Below are 23,075 nucleotides of genomic sequence, written 5' to 3' on the forward strand. Positions count from 1 at the left end.
TTAAAATAATTTGTTTTCTGGTAATTTAAATGTGATAGGATAATTTAGATTAAAAATTCATTTAAATAAATGTTTGTTCCACTAAACTGAGGACTCCTGAGGTAGTAAAATCTCAGGAGAATCATATCTGATTTAAAAATGACCTAACATATGCACAAGAACCAGGAAGTAAAGAAAATCTGAATAATTTTGATAGAAATAATCATATTCCTTTCTAAAATGGAAGCTTTTGGGACTTGGGAAACCGCCTCAAACCCACCTCTTAATAATTTTGTATAATTTAGATGTATGTCCAAATTTTTTTAAAGATTTGTTTGAGAGAGAGAGAGAGTGAGCATGAGTCAGGGGAGGGGCAAAGGAAGAGGGAGAGGGAGGGAATCTCAAGCAGACTCCTTGCTGAGTGAGGAGCCCAACATGGGGCTCCATCTCACGACCCTGAGATCATGAACTGAGGCGAAACCAAGAGTCGGACACTCAACTGACTGAGCCACCCAGGCACTCCTGTATGTCCAAATTTTTAAGGACTAATGGCATCATAGAAGAGTAAATTTTGATGTTAATAACTTCCACTATATTTGTAAATATTGATCAAGAGTAAGACTGAATAATTCAGACCTTGAGAAAATTAAGAGCATCAGATTATTTTATGGTGACTGTAGGATCAGTGGATAAGAATGGGGGTTTCGGCCTGAAGATCATAAATATTCCCACTTTTAATTTAAGATTAACTGGAGTCAGAAAATTAGGTGGTCTTTGGACTCGTCTGGAGAAAACAGAGTGATATTGGTAACCATATAGTAGAAAGCCAGGAGGATCAACAATGCAGAGAAGAAGCTTATACCATCATCATTATCATTGTCAGCATCACTTATTGAGCAATTCCTATATGCCAGGCATTTTATGTGGATTATTTCATTTAATTCTCATGACAACCCTTGGGAAACATGCAAATATTATCTCCAATTCAGGAGCTTAAGTAACTTGCCCAAAGTCACAGAGCCCTATAAATGGTTGAGCTAAGATTTAAACTCCAGTCTTTTGACTCCAGTGGCCATGCCATTAAAGTCTTAGGCTAAGGGCGCCTGGATGGCTCAGTTGGTTGAGCACTGGACTCCTGGTTTCAGCTCAGGTCATGATCCTGGGGTCGTGAGATCAAGCCCCACATAGGCCTTGGTGGGGAGTCTGCTTGGGATTCTCTCTCTCTCTCTCTGCCCCTCCTCCTGCTCATGTGCTCTCTTGCTCTCTCTCTCTCTCAAATAAATAGATAAATCTTAAAAAAAAAAAGTCTGAGGCTATGGTTGTAGAGCCCAACAACCACCCCCCCACTTCCCACTCGCAGAATACACCTGCAATTCTTATGCCTCCAGTGAGCAGAGCCAGGACTAATCCTTGGGACAGTAGCTCCTTTAAGAAGCCCCAGTGGACCATCAGCAGAGGTCGGATGACCACTGGCCAGCAATGGAGATCTCCAGCAACAGACTCAACAGAGTTGTAGCAAGATAAGATGATCTCAGCTGGAGAACAGAAGATACATGCGAGGAAGTATCATTAGTAAAGCCAGGAGCTTTCTAAACATGGGGAGAACCTCATTTCCAGTGAATAGGCTAGTGGGGAAAAGGGTTCCACTCATTAGATATATGGGCAAAATCTATTCTTAGACTATGAAAGACAAGCATATTTTAGTACACAATGATTCCAGTGGTGTGCAAGAGTTATGTAATATTTTCTATTATGCACATAAATGTAAATTTATAATCTTAATGCCATAATCACAAATATACTTACTAAAAGTAATTTTAAATACCCAGTTATATTCTCAAATTCTCATTCATGTTGTCAGTAATTCAAAATTACATGATATATATAAAACCAACTCCCAGAAATTTTACACAGGAAGCTAAAAATCACTTTACAGTGATTTTTAAAATTCTATAATTGACACCAAAATAACCATATGAAGCAGATGCTATTGCAGATAAGAAACCTGAAGCAGAGTAAAGGTCCAAGTTTGTACACCCAATATGAAGTCCCATCAAGATCTGAACTCTGAACCTGTACTCTTACTATGAACCCTACATGAGCCCTGTTTGTAAAGGAACCAAGGGTATGTGCCTAATATTTGAACTCTTCTATTTCTACTCTTCAGTTCCAGCCTCATAGTTGCAGACTTGTAGCATTAGATCAAGGATTCTGACTTTGCCTAAGAAATTCCATCAGCCAAACCAGAGAAAAACAAAACAAAGCTGAACTTACACATCCTAATTTCCTAGTGCTTGTCCTCAACATCCAGGACCCTGCTATATGATTTTTGAAAATTCCATAAAGTAAAACAAATTTTCTATAACCCAAAGCAGCTAGTAGACTGAAAGATACAAGAATGAAGAATTATGCATGAAACTGGTCATATAAAGATTGAGTATTATCATTAAAAAAGAGAGAGCTAGAAAGATTGGAGGAAAAAAGAGAGGGAGTGTGGGAGAGAGTGTAGAAGGGAGGGAAGGAAGGTAGGAGGAGAGGGAGGGAAGCAAAGCTTGTGGAGAAGAATGATTCACTGACACACTTAATTAGATATAGTCCTTCTTGTTCCAGGAATATTTGAATGATTATCAGATATTTTATTTTACCCTATTAAGTTTTTTTTTTTTAATTTTTTTAATTTTTTTTATTCTTATGTTAATCCCCATACATTACATCATTAGTTTTAGATGAAGTGTTCCATGATTCATTGTTTGTGCATAACACCCAGTGCTCCATGCAGAATGTGCCCTCCTCAATACCCACCACCAGGTTTGGACACATTTCTCCATGAAGAATTAAGCAATTAGTAAAAAAGGCACTCTGAGCTCATTCCCTAGTGTGTGGTGACTTCACAAGGTAATGCAGTATTTAGACCTACCACTCACATAACCTCCTTGAATTATTTGACACAAGACTTTTCATAGATAAGTTACACTGGAAGTATAAGGTAGTTATCCAAATAATGTTCTCATCTTATAAATTCAAGGTTTTAAAAAATGTATTTTATACATTGTGCAGAAAGAAAAAAAAAAGTTTGCCTTATCTCTGATGAAATGGCTTAGGTAGGTAGGAAAATGTAGTTCCGTTTTAAATATAAATCCCCCAACTGCTTTTGTACATTAATATTCATATATGGACATATGGTAATCAAATCAGATGTTGTCAATATATAATTATTAAGCTTGATCTAAAACCTTAATGTAGCTCACCTGTAAACTAATCCACAATGTGTAAATTATTATGTAACTAAAAGAAGTTTTCATCAAATTCATTTTAATTTCTACAAAGTAATTTTAATAACTAACGGTAAAATGCCTACATATAAAGTTTATTATTAATATTACAAGCTACATTTAAATATATGTGCATATATGTCATTTATTATATGATAGAAAACATGAATACTAGTCCCAGATGTTTCAATAGCCTGGCCTTCTTACATTTTCATTTAAAATAGAAATGTGAAGGGGCACCTGGGTGACTTGGTTAAGCATCAAACTCTTGGTTTTGACTTAGGTCATGATCTCAGGGTTGTGAGATCAAGCTCCACATAGGGCTCTGTGCTCAGTGCAGAGTCTGCTTAAGATTCTCTCTCTCCCTCTCCCTCTGCTCCTCCCTGTACTCACATGTGTACTCTCTCTCTCTAAAAATAAATAAATAAATCTTAAAACGAGATAGGATTTTGTTTGCCATGTAAAATAATTTACTTCTTTGTGCTTGGTATTTGTGTGAGATAATGTATGTATACCTTAACTCAGATATCCACCTTATCTACTAAAATAGATACACCATTCAATATTATGCATATTTCTAGTTACAAATTGTTGAAATACATTAACTATGGTATTTATGTTCTATCTAGCAAACCTTCTCTATATCTTATCTCTTACCAGTTAATTCTTCAGTAGATACAATTTTGTGACTTTTTTGTCTATCAAATTGTTCAAGTAGGATGAACTACTGCTACTACTTAATGGTAGAATTCATATCATGTATTTACTTTGAAAATTACCAATCATACTAGAATGGTCCTTCAAGTGACTATTAAGAAAATAGTATTAATGCCTCTTGGGATTTTATATAGGACAAAGTAAAAGAGTTTTTAGGTAGAAAATGCAACTCTAATCTTCTCCTTCCTTTGTTAGAAAACAAAATATGGGGAATTTATACTTGGTAAGTGAAAAACAAAGCATATAGGTCATCATTATATATATGTATATGTTATTTTAAAAATAACTATAAGTTTCAAATAATGAATTGTATATTATGACAACTGATTCATGGATTATGACAAGAGAATGAACAAATGATAAGTGAAAAGGGTATATATACTTTCTCTTATCTGGTATTAAGTAATCTTCACTTCAAAGAAATGTTTCCATGGATTGTGATTTAATCATTGAGATCCCCAGGCCTAGATTTTTCTTAAAACCTATTTGTTTTTAGACCAAAACTTTTTTTCCATTATTTTTCATTTTGATTAGAAAACCTGACTCTCAATTTCTGAAGAATACTATCTTTCTGGTGGTACATCCTATATTTCATTTACCATTGAACTTTATAGTGTTGCTCTCAGAGGCAGTTTCTATAACTGAGGAAAAAAGTAGAAGACTTACACAATTTTCAGGCTATAAAATTGATAAAGAAGGGCAATGCAACCATATTCTAACTCATAGTAGATAATAATTTATAAAAATTAGAAATTAAATACATTCAAGCACTATAACTTGAAAACCACTTTAATTTCTATTACAACAAGGATAGATAAAGTATGGACCAAGGACCAAATATGACTCATTTCTTATTTTTTAAAATAAAATATTTTTGTAACATCACCATGCTTGTAGTTTCTGGATTGTCTGTGGTGGCTTTTGCACTATAACAGCAGAGTTGAGTAGTTGTAACAGAGACCATATGCCACACAAAGCCTAAAATATTTACTATTGAGCACAGAAAAACAATTTATTGACTCCAGTTTTAGACATATCGCTTGAATTTTATGTTGTTGAAATCGAAGGGATTATAAGGAAAATACAAACAAATGTTAGAGAAGCATTTTTTTAGAAGAACTTTGGGGTTACATTTGGCTAAGTGTTCTGAAATTTCCTCTAATTTTCCTAATATTTTCAAATAAATTCACAATATTAATCTGTTAAATCCAAAATTGTTTTGGTCCTGTATGTATATATATGGGTGTGTGTGTATGTTGTATGTGTATATAATTCACCCTGTATCTGTGCAATAAACTTTTAATATTATTCAGAAGTCAGTTAAATTCTTCAATATTTGAATCACCAAATACTTAAGTTAGCTTCGTCCAATGACAGGTATCAACTAGTATAGCTCTCCCTCTCTCCTGCAAGATAGTTATGCTTTAGTGATATTTGGATCACAATCTAAAACTCATCTTTCTGGTTTAACATTTCCCTAATAATAATTTTTCTCTATTTGTTCCTACAAAGATTTTGTCTCCAGGACTAAGTTTGAGTCCTGAATGGAGCGTGTGTGTGTGTGTGTGTGTGTGTGTGTGTGTGTGTTTTTAAAACAGAGCTACATTTTAAAGAATATTTATATAATACTCAGCTATTAATATATATCAATATGTTTTGTTTTTTTTAACTTTATTATGTTAGTCACCATACAATACATCATTAGTTTTGATGTAGTGACCCACATTCCACTGTTTTCGTATAACACCCAGTGCTCCATGAAGTACATGCCCTCCTTAATACCCATCACCGGGCTGTATATGTTTATAAATATATTGATGTATAAATGTAAAATACATGCAAATTAAAAATTAGAAGGAAAGTCCACTTTTTAGGAAGGCCTAAGTTTCCTAGGCTATCAGTAGCATTTGAAAATTTTCTTGTAAATTTATGGAAAGCAAAAGGATAAAAAGGAAAGTCCATAAATATGTCATGAATATGTACTTATTGGATGATATGGTTAGGGCAAATCTTTAGCGTCTTTCACTTAAACACTCAATAGAATTTTTAGGTAAATAGGAAAATATACCTGGGAGAAAATGGCCTAAGAAAAAAATTGTTTAGGGCTCAACACAACATACTATATAACACCTGAATACATTGTTATAGATGTTCACTTAATTTTCAGGATGGCAATAAATGAAACTAGAGTAGTAACATATCAGAATAATTTTCATGGCTTCCAGAGCTAACAGTCTCTCAGTGACTCAAGTCATTCGGTCACCATTTCTAATGTCTACCATCACTGCAACACTCTCCAACAAAAGAGTAATGAGCAATGGCCATTCCTTCGAGGGTTTTGCCTTCTAATTAAAGAAATAAAGCTAAAGGAGGATACACACAAAAACCCAAAGATTTGGAAAGAAAAATTTTAAAATAGCTTTTAGAAAAATATACCATGGTAATGGTTTCCTTCCTGTAAGTTTCTTGCAAATAGTTTCTTACTATAATTTACAGAAGGGAATATATTTTATTTTACAACCAAGTACACATATACAGACACACAAATCACTCCAATAAAACAGAAACAAAATGGCGAGAAACAGTATCTATCCTTACCTCTAGTGATACACTGTGATCTATTCTGTTCCATTTTCTGTTATTTCGGATGTGGATGTCAAACATTAAATTGATAACATGAGTCATTAATGGGTCACAACCTGCAGTTTAGAGAACACTGCACTAAGATATTATTAGGACCTAAACATTTTCAGATAAAGAATTGGGCAATGAGATATACGAGAAAGATAACTGAATTTAAAATAAAAATATCTTGATTAGTATTGCAGTTCTGCTGTGTCCTGACTTTATGGACTACTCTGACTCAAGCAACTTCAGAGCCTTAGTTTTTCATCTCTAAAAACAGAAAATAAAGTGTGTCTATCCCACCAAATATGTCATTTATGAAAATAAGCTGTGGGGGCGCCTGGGTGGCTCAGTTGGTTAAGCGACTGCCTTCGGCTCAGGTCATGATCCCAGGATCCTGGGATCGAGCCCCGCATCGGGCTCCCTGCTCCGTGGGGAGCCTGCTTCTCCCTCTCCCACTCCCCCTGCTTGTGTTCCCTCTCTCGCTGTGTCTCTCTCTGTCAAATAAATAAATAAAAAATCTTTAAAAAAAAAAAAAGAAAAGAAGCTGTGATAATGGATGTGGAAGCATTTTGTAAATTGTAATGTAACAGAAATTATACTTTATTTGAATGTTTAAATTGACATAGACCACACCACTATCCTAAGTTTCTAGACACACATGGGTATTTTACAGTAATTTTAATTTTTCAGTTCTATCTTTGTAGTAAAGAAAATATTCTGCAGCAACTAGGGGGAAATGATAGTTCTTTGTCATTGCATGTGGGAGTGTAGAAATCTGGAATAGAAGCCAGAAACCCTGCTGTCCTCAGCAGATTCAGTATGTTTCTCTTCTCTCTCTTAATCTGCAAGGGCTGCCGTAACAATGTACCACAGGCTGGGGAGCTTAACAGATTTTTTTTAAACATTTCTGGGGCCTAGATGTCTGCAAGTTTGGTTTCTTTTGAGGCCTTTGTCTTTGGCTGAGAGATGGCCATCTTCTTCTTGTGTCCTCACATGGTCTTTTTTCTGTCCACATCTATGTCCAAACCTCCTCTTCTTATAAGGATGCCAGTAATATTGGATTAGAACCCACCCTAATGACCTCATTGAAATTTAATTACCTCTACAGACCTTATTTCCGAATACAGACAGATTCTGAATTACTGGAGAGCAGGACTTCTCTATATGAATTTTGGGAGAACACAACTCAGCCCATAACACCATCTGATTTCTTTTTTTTTTTTTTTTAGTTATACTTGTCAGTACTAAGGAAACATGCTATTTATTTCTGCATATGTTTCATGTATAACCAAAAATAACTCGTTAATTTTTTCGATGATTCAAAATGGAATCATCTCTATATTACCAAAATGGCCATATCTCATTGATAATTTATCAAATTATATTAATGTTTAATAAGATCAATTATTAGTTAACAAAAACCATTCTTTAATGCTTCCTCTTAACAAAAAGAAAACATTGTGGGGGGGTAAAAAGAGCATAGCAACTTGATTAATTCCCAACTTGAATACGGAGGCAGTATTTGTTTCTTTGGAGATAGATTTTTAAGCAGAAATTAACATATTCAAAAAGTAAAATGAAGATGCTAAAATAAAATATTAATATATTCACATATTTAAAAGTAAATAAAAGCTTTTGATGACTACTAAATTTTGTTTCAAGATGCTTAGGTCCCCACCAAAGTAAATAGAAACTTTTTTTTCTTTTTCGCAGCAGCCTAGGACTAATAAAAATTCATTTTAATTATCAAGAATACATTACTGCATTTTCATCCACAGACACAAATGCATTCCCACAGTTTGAAGTTGTATGAAAATTTTATATTCTTAGCTTTTGCAGTTATACAAAACTCCTTTACTTACAGTGAGCATCACTGCATTCCTTTAATAAGATTGAGCAGATGGGATTTCCATCAACCTTTCCAGAAACAATAAAAAATCATATCCCTTTACATTATGAAAAAATATCATTGCAAAAGTAGTAAATGCCAGGAAAAAGGTGGTACAAATATCAGAGATTTTTAAAAAGATTCTTAGCAAGATAAGTCCCATTTTCTTGGGGAAAGGGAGAATGGCAGAGATTAAATGAGGCTCATTCAAAGAATGCTGCCATCTTCTAACTATCCAAGTAGGTAGGTCTTAGCGTAGAGATGTCCAGGCCACCTTTGCCTAGAAATCCATGGAGGGAGCCGGAGGAGGAACCATTAAGCAAAATTCTAGACTCCAGTGTTGTCCAGCCAACGAGCTCAGGAGCCTGCATCTATGTCTCTATTGAAGATAGAAGAAAATCTCTAACAATAAGCAGTAAATATAAGGAAAATGTCTTTCATCATTCTGAATCATGTATAATAATGAGAATTTTACCATGCCAGATGTGAAATCATTTAGCAAATACTTATGCACTCACTCATTCAACTTTTTGAGTATCCTGCCTATCTTACATGTAATACACTTAAAATAAAGGTGAAATCTGAATAGGACAGACTTGGCTCTGTCCCATGCAGTTCACATTCTACCAGGGAGAGGCACATATTACATAATATAGATGCATAAAAGCAAATTCCAGTAAGTGTTTCTCATATAAATAAAGGATGTTCCAATACTGTCCTAACTTATACAGAATGGTCAAAAAGTCTTTATTGAATAGGGTGAGCAGTAATTCATCATCCTAACATTATCACATTTAAAAGTGACAGGTGACACATCATAATTACACTGGGACCACAGATGGAAATCAAGTTTCTTCCAGGTAAGCCAGAATTTCAACCTACTATTTGAGCTGAGATCTAAAGGAATAAAAGAAGTCAAGAATGCAGAAAAGCAGGGGCAAGAATATTCTAAGTAGTGGAAGAGCACCTGAAGTTTCATTTGAACACAGCCATACTCATTTGTTTATTACTGCTGATGGCTTTTTGATGCTACAAAGGGAAGTGAAAAGACTGGTGGAAAAGACCAGCAGGCCTGCATCTGTCTGCAGGTCTGGGCTGTTGCTGCATCATCCCACCAGGAGACCACCACATTTAGCGATCTAGACTTCCCCAAAAGTACCTGAACTGGCCTTAGCCTCTAGACAATGATTCAGACACCTTGCCATCCTTCAAAGGGGCCAGCGTCCCACCTTCCATGGAGCCCATTCTCTCTCCACTCCCAGGAATGTTTTCTAGTCCTAGCAGATAGCTTCTGGAGTCCTAGGATGCTTAGCAGCCAAACAAGTCATTTCACCTTTGAATCAGTTAATTTTGCCCAAATTCCTGATCTCTTCTGAATTTGCAGGATTTTCTTAGTTATGTGCTCATTGGGCAACAAAATAACTCCTACACTCTGCTCGACTCTTCAGGGCTACCTGGACAAAAGTCTATTTCTTATTTTCAATAAATGTCAGAAACTGTTTAAAAAGACTAGTTGACTAGTTGCAACAGACCATATGACCTGCGAAACCTAAAATACTTGCTATCTAGCCATTTACTGAAAAACTTTGCTAATCCCTGATCTAGGGAAAGATTAGCATGAAATGCAGTTGGAGAGGTAGGTACTCTGCTATTAAGACAGAAATATCTCAGAGTGCTCAAAGCAATCATTATTGCAGTGTTCCAATTTAAATATCCATAATTATAGAATGATAGAAGCAGAAGGTACCTCAAGAGACAAATCTGCCATCATTATATAAATGGATTATGTAGGTTGATAGGACATTTTCCACATCATTCACCATTTGTTTTTTCCATTAGTAATTTTCTTGGATGAAATAGAGCCTCTCTTTTAAAATAGACCTATAGTTATTTCAGCTAAACAATAAGGTACATTTTGATAGCATACAATGCCCTCAGCTGTGGAATATATACATATAAATATATGAATGATTTCTACCCATTTATAACCCGTACAGTGGGAATAAGAAAGAGTGACACATGAAAAGAAGTAAAAAGGAATACAAAGATCCCTCATAATCATGTGCCAGTATAACCCATATCTTATGAAGAATGAAACATAATTTATAAATAATCCTTGTGAGCCACCTAAGTCATGCGGCTATATAATGGTATTGCACAGGAAGTAACACGATGCAAGCAATCAGAAAGCACTCTATAAGGCTGGTTTTTTTTTTTACCTTTTCATAGTGCTTCCTTGATCACAGAAGGGAGGGGAAGGAGTCATATAATACAAAGGAAGGAAATACACATAGTCAATATTAAAAAGGCAGATGGCTTTATCTAAAAGCCATTTTTATTTTGGAGAGCATGACGAAGGAAAGTAAAATCAGATACTCAATCCTGGGAGTAAACTTTGAAAACTTTCATCTACAAAAACTGAGCTGTTTCCACAACTACTAGTCGGGAACTAATGACTAAGAAAGACCTCAGTTATGGTAGTTCAGTGGGAAACAAGAACCACATGGAACCCACAACTGAGGATGAGTGTGGCACAAGAAAATCTTTCAGGCCAGAACCGTGGAATTTACCCCTGCGCCCTACTAAGCAAAGGTGATGATAAAGTGAAGTTTTAACCTTGCTACGTATGTTCATATGTTCGGTGAAAAAGATCAGAGATTCCTATTCATGCCAAGGGTATACCATCGAGTCAATGTATCATAAACATAGCATAGTTCTTATTTCAAAGCTTGAGATCAGTGACTTTCAACTAATGGTCTCCTTGTTTCATAAAGTCCCGAGTTATGGAGAGATATCTGAAGAGGGTAGGCAATCCTGTTGCCTAGTTCAGGTAGCACCGTTACACAATAGTCTTTTTTTTTTTTAAAGATTTTATTTATTTATTTGAGAGAGAGAGAGAGCACATGGGAGGGGGGAGGGTCAGAGGGAGAAGCAGATTCCCTGTTGAGCAGGAAGCCTGATGCGGGACTCGATCCAGGGACTCCAGGATCATGACCTGAGCCGAAAGCAGTCGCTTAACCAACTGAGCCACCCAGGTGCCCTACACAATAGTCTTAAATAAGGCTCATTTCTATCTGCATTTGTATGAATCAAATTTCCTGACCCACTCCCTTACTCTCTAACTCCCTAGAGAATCTGTTCTGTGAGACAGGAGGTCCTCCTTGGTAAACATTTAGACCAATTTTGTATTTAAAATGTTTGTGTTACTACAATATTCTTCTCCGGGATTAAATGCCAGGATAATCGTATGGTTGTTAATGTCTAACCTAAAACCAATTTCAAGAGATGACTCTATGTCACCTTCTAGGAGGGTAGTCTTTACCCAGTCTAGACAGGCCTACTAATGATTAGATTTTCCTTAGGTACTTGCCGTGCATCACTGACTATAGTAAGTGACTATGGAGAGGCAGCTGTGCTGCTGGATAATACAGCTCCTTCCATAAGCACATGCCTTTGATGACAGCCTGCAGAGTCTCAAGTAATTGTAAGTTCCTTATATAACTTTCCCAGGCCCCATGTGATAAGCATTTTCTCCCTTGCCTCACAGGTCCTGCCCCTTCTGTGCCTGCCCCTTACGTAAGACCCCTGAGAATCTTAAGAAAACCACTTTTTAAAATTTGAATTGCCCAATCCAGCCCTAGCAAGGGAATCCCAAAGCACTTCACCCATGGACCCTAATAAAGGCCTGTGTCCCAGGTCCTGCCTCACTCGCTCTGCACACATCCTGCCTTGACCTCCCTGTGTGGCCTCTCCAGGCAAGCAGTGTACCTCCTTCAGGATTTGTGAGTCATAAACGTCTCTATTTCACTTTCCCTTAACCTTTGTTGAAGGGAAACATCCTTCAACATCTGGTACCCCAGGGCTCTACTTAACAAATGTTAATTTAACAAAAAATCACAGCAATGACAATTTCTATTTTTTCCTATTATGTTCAGTTAGCCAATGTATATCAAAAACTAATGATGTACTATACGGTGGCTAACAATGACTATTTCTAGAAGCCTCACAATGGTCTGATGTTAATAAAATCACCATCAATACATATTTTATGTTTTTAAAAAATATTCATTTTTAGTATTTTTGTTTTATTTGTCTTCAGGGAGACCAATAAGTCAATGTTGCTTTGATTATTTGTATATATTTGATATGCTGGGAAAAGACAGAAAATAAACTCAAAACAATTTTTCATAAGTTAGATCTAGATTTGTCTTTCCTGTTTTTGGGACATGAAGAATTACATTTCACCTTCATAAAGACTATATGTACTTCTGCTGTTTCTTTTGCTTAACACTTTTCTTCATCTATTAAATTGCATAGGTTCTAAGATGAATCTATAAGAGTGGGGGCAATTTTGGATATTTCTAAAAGATTTAGGCATAGGTGAAAGTGAAATAGAGTCCATATCCTGAACTGGTAAAATAAATTTCATTGAAATCCTTACATGTATTTCTGTTTGATTTTCCTAAAAGGCTACAGAAAGAGAAAATGCACCATGCATCACTAGGAGTCCTGAAGAAAAACTCTCAGGTTATGTAGTTGCAGCTTTGCTGGGCTCATTACAATGAACTAGAATCCTTCACACCTTTTCTAAATGCTTCATAATGCTAACCTTTATTTCAGAAGAAAAAAAAAGCTTTTTTAAGGTATACAATTTGGCTGTTACAGTAGAGTTTGATATGTTTTTAGTGCTTTATTAATTTTATTAAGAAAAAGAATGAACAACACAACATAGACATATGGTATATTTTATTAGTGGACTCTGTGTCCATAATCTAAAATATATGAGAATGAGTGAAATTTCTTTATGAAGAAGAAATAAAGATTTGATTTTAAATGTTAAGTTTGTGCAGATCTATCTCACCAAATTTTTCTGTTAGTATATTTGTATATTCAACCAATTAATCAGTATCTATGAAGAGCCCACTAAGTTGTAAGACCTATGAGAAAAAAGAAAGGAAACGCACTATCTTTGCCCTCAAAAAGCTTACAATTTGCGGGGGGGGAAGAAAAAGAAAAAATAACTGATACAAGGCAATAAATAATAAGTGTCAAGTGGGTTGGAGGAAGTCCATGAAAAATTTGGAACCAAATTATGAGTATTTCCTTATGGTATAGTATCATTTAAATATTTATTATAAAACTCATTTAGACTTTTGTTTTTTAGTGATTACACTGGCTAGGCTATTTATCTACATAAAAAGGAAAATTTTATAAAACCTCCAAAATAACCTATGAATTCTACTCCACTGGGAGTAGAACACAAGAGACCGTGTGTAAGCAAGGCCCATTTAGTAGCGCTGGTACTTTACCAGGTCTGACTTTGTTTAATTCCCAGGAAGCTGTGGGGTAGTTTGTTAATGGATACATTTTGTAAATAGAATTTCCAACAGAATGTTCACAGTTGGGCCTCCTGTTGTTTTCTATTGGTTTGAAAGGGGGCATTCACAGCTGCAGAAAGCAGTTCACAATTATCAAATTGGCTTTTGCTACAGTGTAAGATAAGACGAACACATGCAATTTCTGGCTTTGTCAGAAGAACAACAAGCCAATCATCTGCATTTGCACATTAGGTATGAACATTTCCTCTCTGGGTCTAATTGACCTTATCCAAGTTATAGAAAAGGAAAATTGAAAGAGAGAAAACCCCATTTTCAAAATCAAATCACTGAACCTGAACCAGATTAAGGGCATCTAAATTAAGCTCCTCCCTGCACACTGGTTTCCACTTTTCAAGTATCCCTCTAACAGAAGTATCAAAGGAACTGGAATGCTGCCAAATGCAGATATACTAAGGCAGACACTCTTGACTAAATCCAGACAAGAGAGAGAGGATTTTGTAGGATCTTAAAATGAAATTACATCCAAATAACACCACATAAGACCTTCATGATTAACATTATGACAGTGAATATGAAATGACTAGAGTAGTTGAGCATTTATTTCCAAATATAGCTCAGTATTTTAATGTAATCATATTGACAGATTTCTAAAATTAGCATAAGGAAAAATAGTGCAAATGACTGATCTCACAGTTTATACTGTCACAAATAATGACACACAGTACTGGGGCTCAAATTGAGTCTTAATCACAATACACAAACCACCACTCTGGGAGCAAATATGAAAGCTGATCAAAATCTATGAAACAGCAGCACAGCAAAGTAGATGTTCATGTTTTAATTACAATTAATAGAGTGTGTCAAATGGGTAGTTCTTATAGGTTATGAAGATTGGTTCCTTGTAGAGAAGAGATGGCTCTTACAGTTTGGTAAGAAGACTATTTCTACTGGGCATACATCATTAACTTGATCTGATCTCTTCTGTAAGATATTGATTAAGCAACGACTAAATATACTTATTAAGCTACAAGTGAAGTATGCACTTTAGTAATTTTCAAGATGGAAAGTGGAAAAGGAAAAGCTGGCATTTATCTTGTAAGATGTTAATAGCTTAAGCTAGGGCCCATTTTTAAAATTGATTAATTCTAGCCTAAACCACAATAACGATTGTGCATTGCCATTGCTTATAGTCCAGTAGGTCTTTATTCTTTACAGATTTAATATTTACTATTTCAATGATATGCTATTGATGGTGATTATCCATGACACAGTTAATCTGTCATTTTTTTAAGTCCAAATTTGAATTACGTGTGCTACAAAGCTAAACGCTAGTAGAAGTAACGTAACTAGGACAGGCACTCACTCCCTGCACATTTACATCTAACATTCTACACACAATAATTCTATCATAGTGATAAAAAGAACTTTCTTAGGTTAAATAGGCATTGAGCTAATGTGTGTTTGATATCTATATGAAATACATGATTATCATCACAAATATCATTAAAAAGAAACTATGTGCCTATGCTATGGGTATTGTCATTGACTCAAAGATTAGACAGAATATCCAGAAGATATCCAGACATATATCATGAGTCTACTACATATTCTAAGCAGAACAGAACAGACCTTCACATTTGCTAATAATATTACCCTTGATCTTTGCAAATACCTAAATGCATGTCACAAGAGCATATAATTTCAAGCATTACAAAAGGCCCACTGCACCCCTGCAAAGTGCAGTAAATTACACATGTGAAAAACAGTTCATATGTGAGAAAAGTAAAGACTGGTGGAGATGCAGATATCAAGGGACTCAGCTAGATTCACACACTGGCTAAGACTGGGCTAGGTTTGCTACACAAGTCAGACAATTTTAACACTAAGATTCCAATACTAAATGTGTTTTGCAATAGATCTCATAGAGTTGGTACCACAGATTCTAAATCTGTGAATGCCAAAGAACTATTTTACTAAAAGATAATACTGAACATGAGCTATTTAACCACAGGATGATATGATTCAATTTAGAATTTATAAACCCATAAGAGAATATCACTTCTACCCCAACAACAACAAAAAGCCAGAAAAAAATTTACAAAAATCATAACACTTCAAGCCCATCTGAGAAGTGAAGTGAAGGGCAAAGTAAATCCCAAAACATGAAGAGACTTTTAAGGAAAGAAGGGACATGGGGATTGTTTTACCTTCACAGAGCGTAAGAGCAAGTAAGAAGTGTCTCAGGTCAGTCGACATGAGAATAAAGTAAAAGCAAACAGCTGAAACATCAATGAATTATTAAAGATGAATTGATGACCAGGGTGGAAATTTAGAATACGTGGGACAAGGTGACTGTAATCACCCCATAGTTCTTTACTATGAGCCTCCAACATGTGCTCACGAGAAAGACTGTAGGCAAAGGACGAGACCAAATAGAGTTCCCTCTTCACAGGGTACAGGCACAAATCCATACTCACTTCTTGAACTTTTCTTATATGAATCAAAGGTTATAAGCCACTGGGTAAGGGCCAAGAAAACCTAGCTTCTACTCCCAGCAAAGGTAAATTGTAGGAGCCAAAACTGTCTGACCCTGGGAAAGGGTCGGGAAACCTCCCCTTCTACCACAAGCCTTGGCTCAAAGAACAGGCATAGAAATCTTCTGCTGGGGGGCACCTGGGTGGCTCAGTCATTAAGCGTCTGCCTTCGGCTCAGGTCATGATCCCAGGGTCCTGGGATCGAGCCCCATGTGGGGCTCCCTGCTCGGCGGGGAGCCTGCTTTTCCCTCTGCTCCCCCTGCTTGTGTTCCCTTTCTGTCTCTCTCTCTCTGTCAAATAAATAAAAAAATAAATAAAAATAAAAATCTTAAAAAAAAAGAGAAATATTTTGCTGGAACTGCTGGAACGAGGGGAGAAACCCTCTGTCACCAGTTCCAGGCAAAGGCACACTGCTACTAGATAGAGATGCAGAAAGAAGTCTGTCTGCCTTGTGACAGACACCAGCTTTTATTGGTTCTCCTAATCAAGAATCTCACAGATACAAGCCAGAGTGTTTCTATCCTGAAGGAGAACAGGAATGCTGAGAAAGACCCATCATTATGACCCAGGTAGAGAGGACCTGCCTAAGACTAACTTTGGATCATAAAATCTGAGAGACATCTCTCGCTCCTACCATGTGCCCCATACCTTATAACAAACACCATCAGTATACCATTGGAAGAGGGGGAATGGCATGGAAAAGATTCCCTCTGCAATGTAGCTGTGCAAGGTCTACTGAAAGCTGAGAGTTGAACAGGAATGCAAAGAAAATCTCACCAACACCGTAGTGTCCAGACTGAAGAAAAGGTAGCAGCAGCCCATTGTGGGGGAACTTGAAACCTGTGATGCCACAGCAAAATCAAACCCAGCTCAACTACTGTCTAGTTCGACTCAACTCCCCACAGTTATAGCCTGACAAAAGAAGAGGCATGTACCTTTCTAGGCCTGGGTCCTATCTGCCTCAGTGTCTATTACTTTATATATAACTCCAGAAGTCAATAAAAAATGATATACACAAATATAGCAGGGGAATAAAATGAATCTCTGTCAAGTGATAAGCAGACATCAGAACCAGACACAGAGATGATTTAGATGTTGGAACTACCAAAGATTTTAGTTATCATTAATATGTTAAAGGATCTAGTGAAAAAGGACAACATGCATGAAGAGTTATCACAGAATTTCAGCAGAAAGGTGGAAATTATATAAGGTGGCAAAACTGAAAACTTAGAATTAAGAAGTATGATATCACATATGACGAATTCTTTATTGGTAGATAGGACACAGCAGAAGACAGAATCAGTGAACTTAAAAATAGATCAATAGAAATTATCCAGATTGAAATAAACAGAGGAAAAAATGAATTGGAAACAGAAACAAAATAGAAGCATGAATCCAAGAGTTGTGGGACAGAGATAGCTAGTTTTCCTTGAGTATCTCTTCTTCCTTTCTGTCATGATTGTGGAAATTAACGTGACACATGTGAATACTTGGACAAAGACTGAATACCAGCCTATTTTGTATCTAGGAGTAACCATAAAGCCAGATTAGTGTCAATAGGATTTGAGACGATGTTTTATGGGTGATTTTTTTAGATTATGCTCTAAAAGAAGGGGAAAACCCTTTTTCCCTACTTACCGGCTGAATGGGGATGTCACAATGAGGATGGTAAACCAACAATTCTATAAAAACCTGAGTCCTTGCCATAGTAGACTTGTTATTTCAGCTCTGAACTAATTATACTTGGCCTATTATCTGTGAGATAAACAAGTGCATATTTTGCAACATACTGTTACTTGTGGTGCTGTGATGGTGGCCAAATATATATATTCCACTGACTGTAAGCTCCCAGCTAGTGAAAGCTTAGAGTGAAATTTGGAGTTACTTTATGACTTCTGGATGTAAAACTAACACAATTAGTGTCACCTCTCACAGATAATCATCAGAAAATACCAAAAGAATGGCAGGACATATTATTAATCATGAGAAAATCTTTCCAAGTTTAGACAAATGCAGGCTATTTTACACATTCTGAAACCAAAATTTGAGTAATATAAATGCCATGATTAGATACAGAAAAATGAGGCATCTATAATACACTACATAGAAACAACTAGAGAAGTGAATAACATATCTAAATATATAGTTGGGCAGCATATAAATTTCATCAAAAAGTTGGTTCTCTGAAGTAATGAATAACTCTAAAATAATTTCATCCTGTGCAAAAAAACACTGTCTGAAATTATATAAAGCCACTGTGAAACACAAAAGCTATTAAATGATCCAAATACTGTCCCTTGTAATATTCTTAAGTTTAGTGAGACAGGAGTCCATCAATATAGATTTAACTACTATATCAAACTGCCAGTAAAACTGATAATCTAATTTATGATTATAATCCTATTTTCTTCATTCAGCCATCCACTCACTCAAAAAAATAATTTTGACTATTTACGACATACAAAGCTCTATATTGTAAAAGACACAACATACTGTATTTCAAAATGTTCTCACAGAGTTGATTGATTTAATTATGAATGCTGTGCATATTAAAGTAGTTATAAACAGAAATAAAAACCAAAACTGTTGTGCATTTGTAAATCAATAATATTTCTTCTCTGGCCAGATTTCATGAGCAAAGGTATCATTACTGGGTAAAATTACACTTTCATAGACTCTAAGAATTGAAAAGGATGTTGGGATGGAAAAGTGAAACCATGAAGACATGGAATATAATAGTGCTATTGTAGAAGAAACAAATATAAGACATAGAAAAAAACACTTATTTGGGTACTGGGAAACCTGAGTTCTATTTCTTGGTTTTTCACTACTTTTTGATCTTAGAAAAATTACCATGCCTTAGATTTCTCACTTATGAGAGGAAGGTAAATTCTAACGATCTGAGTTTTCTTCTTTTCTAACACAAAGTTATGTTATGTGCACATATGAATCACACACATATGCTTAAAGCCCTGCTCTAGACCATTTATTCTGAGGGTCCCCATCCTCCCTATATTTTCACCAGGTAAATTATGATTATCAGTCAACCACTCTTTGGGTTTTTATGCCGTTGGGGTTGTTGAATACCTGCTCTTCTGGAACACAAATAAGAAAGATCCAAGAAGCAGTTGGCCAAGGTTAAGAGCAATCTGAAAACACTGCACAGAGTAAACCTAGTGGGACTGCAGTTTTCACTATTGCGATGTCCTCATAAACTGGCCTAACCAAACCCTGAAAGCCCACAAGTTGTCCCTCACATGGATGCTCTAGTAACTTTAAAGAGCTATGGTTATAGAGAGTCACAATCACAACATGTCCATTGATTGAAATAGGAAGATCTTAATTTTTTCTTGGTGCACTTGCAGAATGCTATGGATGCCATTTGGGGACACTCAAGTTAGTGAACTGAGGAGGCAAATGACATGAAGTTAGAATAATGGCCCATGCTATTACTTTATACACAAATGACTTTGTTTCAAGATGCTTAAATCTTTTATGTATAAAGGCACATTCCTCAAGAGGAAGGGAGTCAGCATATTTTATTACCCCACTTTCAGACACAGAGAAACACAGGTGCAGAGGGATTTGGCAACCTGTCAAAAACAGGCCAGCATCAGAGTTGGGGGTAAAAAAAAAAATCCAAATTCTATTATCATAGAGATGCTGTATTATTTCAAAATAATGTGACACAAACAAATGTCAATATGACTGCAAAATCCCAGTGTGAAGACACTTATTTTTGAGAAAATTAAAACCTGGAAAGGTTGACAAAGTCCTTTGTGAAATCCACATTCCTTGGAAATTACAAGAACAACATTGATGACTTAACTATTTCAAAAAAGATATCTATCCCTTCACTTTTTTTTACATATAAATTCATATCCCACTTCATTCTACAAAGGATTTGAGAGATCATATAGAACTAAAATCATGTAATAAAAAGGGGTGGAAGGAGAGGAGAGCACAAATAAACTAAAAGGAAAATGGTAGTACAATAGTAAAATAAAATAGAAGACAATACATGATAACGAATGTTATAACACCCCTATAAAAGTTGCTGAAAAGGCACAAAGGAAATCATGAACAATTATAAAATTACTTCTCCCACAATATAAACATAATATTTGCTTAAGAAAAGCACAACTTTACCTAACATTGGAAGTAAAAAATGTTTCCCCTAGTTTCACATAAAATCTACTCATTGATTGATGGAATGAAAGACATTTTTAGAAAAAATACTATATCCAGTATCTTGTGACAGTTTCCTATAGGCCATAATAGCAGAATTCACTCTAGGAATTATTACAATCCCTGCAATGGGACAGTGTAAGGGCTCTGATGGGAAGCAATGTATGTAAATGATATATTCTAAATATATAGCTCCAAAGCTCTGTGACTATTTTAGTTTCATTCAAAAAAATTTTTTTTAATTTATCTGGAATAGAAGTTATTATTTCAAGGCACCAAGATGGGCTTTGGAGTGTGGGAGGGGTATAGGAATTCTAAAATTAAATGCACATTTAGTATGTTTGCACATTTTTGGAGGGGTAGTTCATAACTTCCATAATATTCTCAAGGATCCTCAACCCCAAAAGGTCAGTTGCCACTCATGTATCAAAAAAAGTTGGCGAACAATTCATCTTTCAGTTAATATTTCATTTAGATCATTTTTGAACTTACTTTTAAAATTTGGGTTATGATGTAGTGGGGGCAGTAAATTAGTCACTGATGTTTTGTATATTGGCAGGAGCCTAAAGTACAAGTGTTATATGCATAATATAGACTTTTAAAGCCTTCTGAAGAAAGAAAGAAAGAAAAAAACTGTGCAGAAGGTTGAAAGACATGAAAAGGACAGTTAGGAAAACTAAGAGGACTAAATTTTAAACTGTTGAGATAGACCCAAGTCCTTAAATTATTTGTGCCTGAGAATACAGTTAAATGAGGAAAATGATATATCTCTCTCATGGATTGTTTGACAAATAACTATTACATATAAAGTGCTATAAATATGTTTATTATTATTGCTACTACTACTACTATTATGAATTCTGCATCCATTTGTAAAAACTGAATAATCATAGGGAATTTTCAGATATTCCCTTTAAAATAGCTTTATTTGCCTTTCAACAAATAAATAAAATAATTATACATCACATAGCATACCTGCTATATATTTGGTTTCATATGATTTATACTGGGAGATTTTTCTGCTACTAAATCACTCCAATTTTAGTGGTTTAAATCATGGTCATTTATTAATTGCTGCCATGTCTACAAGTCACCCAGGAAGTTCTTCCAATCTGGACCAGATCTGGCTGCACTTGTTCATGTGTCCGAGATCAACAGCAAGTTAGCTAAGGCTGGCTTAAATAAGATGGCCTCACTCACATGTCTGCTGACTGCGTAGTTGTTGACTGGGCCAGGGTTAACTGAGCCAGATGTAGTCCACCATTCAAATGATTAGCTTTTTCATATGATGGCTCAGGAAGTTCCTAGAAGGGAGAAGAGAAACATGCAAGTTTTCTTGCGATCTAAACTTAAAATGGGCACAATGCTACTCACACTATGTTTAATGGGGAAAGCCAAGTCACAAGCCTGAACCAAAATCAAAACCTAAGGAAATAACTCCACCTCGTAATGGGGGAAAATTCAAAGCTGCTTTGCAAAGAGGATGGGAATACAGAGAGGAGTGGAAATGTCTTGCTGTTTTTGTAATTCACTGCATTATGAAGCAAAACAAATAAACTCCCCACAATGTCCATAGGAAAATTTGAATAAACCATCTAAGAAAAATCTAAATTAAAGTGGTGTGATGACACACTTAATATATATTAGATAAAAATGTTCTCCTATGTGAATAAATAAATAAAATTAATCTGTGCTATTTAGGGTTAGTGAAAATGTTTTGGTTTAGGCATAAGGAATATCTGTCTTCCTGGCAAAATGGAGGTTGTTTTTCATACCAGAACCAAATATCTCTTCCCCTCATGACCACAGCATATAAAAGAATATTTATATTGTGTTTTGCCTTTAGAGAAAGTAATTCATATGGCTAATCCTAAAGGACTCGTTGGGACCTAATATCATGGAGACATTACAAGTGAAGACTGAAATCAGACTGTTTAAATTCAAATGTTGTTACCTCTTACTAGTGTGGTGACCTTCAGCAGGTTACATATTCTTTCTGAATCTCTTTGTTATGGGCAAGGTAGGGATGCTAGAAATACCTATCTCATAGAGATTTTATGTAAAATGAATTAGGCAACCAAGATAAACCTCCTGTGCATAGCACAAGTCACATAGTAAATTATTCAAGAAATGTTGTCTATTTTTATAGTGGGTATTAAAATCCAATGTAAAATAAAAGGACCCAAAACATACTGTAAAATATTACTTGAAATTTATTATTTAATTTATCATAATAAAATTCCTATTAACTTCAACTCTAAGATAGTATTAAAATTCATATTATAAGGGAGTTAAGGAACCAGCTTGTGATGTGCTTAGCCTGTCACTAACTCTTATTTACAAAATCATAGAAAGGGAAACAATAAATGAAAACAAAATTAGAAGGATGGTAAAAACTATAGTAGTGAAAGGAGACTTCCTGTGAAGAGTTTGGAAGTTGTCACTCCCATATTTATGAGAAAACGCTGAAGAACCTGAAAATCAGTGACTTTTCTTTGTCCTATTAGAGCACTGAGTTCAGGACAAACTG

At 35.4% G+C, this 23,075-nt stretch overlaps 1 long non-coding RNA gene across 24 annotated transcripts in view; it reads right to left on the reverse strand.

Moving 5' to 3' along the window:
* Positions 1 to 23,075, reverse strand: part of LOC102742234 (uncharacterized) — a 676,629-nt gene that overhangs the window by 627,286 nt on the left and 26,268 nt on the right. For 22 of the 24 annotated variants that reach the window (XR_014147837.1, XR_014147834.1, XR_014147838.1 and 19 more), the window contains one exon: positions 21,746 to 21,849. The exons of 1 other annotated variant lie outside the window; for it this stretch is intronic. This is a non-coding gene — a long non-coding RNA (uncharacterized LOC102742234). Of the gene's footprint in view, positions 1 to 18,580; positions 19,763 to 21,745; positions 21,850 to 23,075 lie in introns of those variants that run through there. One more of the 24 variants, XR_014147849.1, reaches the window with a different exon arrangement.

This window comes from Leptonychotes weddellii, chromosome 8, assembly GCF_054177405.1.
Source record: "Leptonychotes weddellii isolate Sample4059 chromosome 8, ASM5417740v2, whole genome shotgun sequence".
Classification (NCBI taxonomy): Eukaryota; Metazoa; Chordata; class Mammalia; order Carnivora; family Phocidae; genus Leptonychotes; species Leptonychotes weddellii.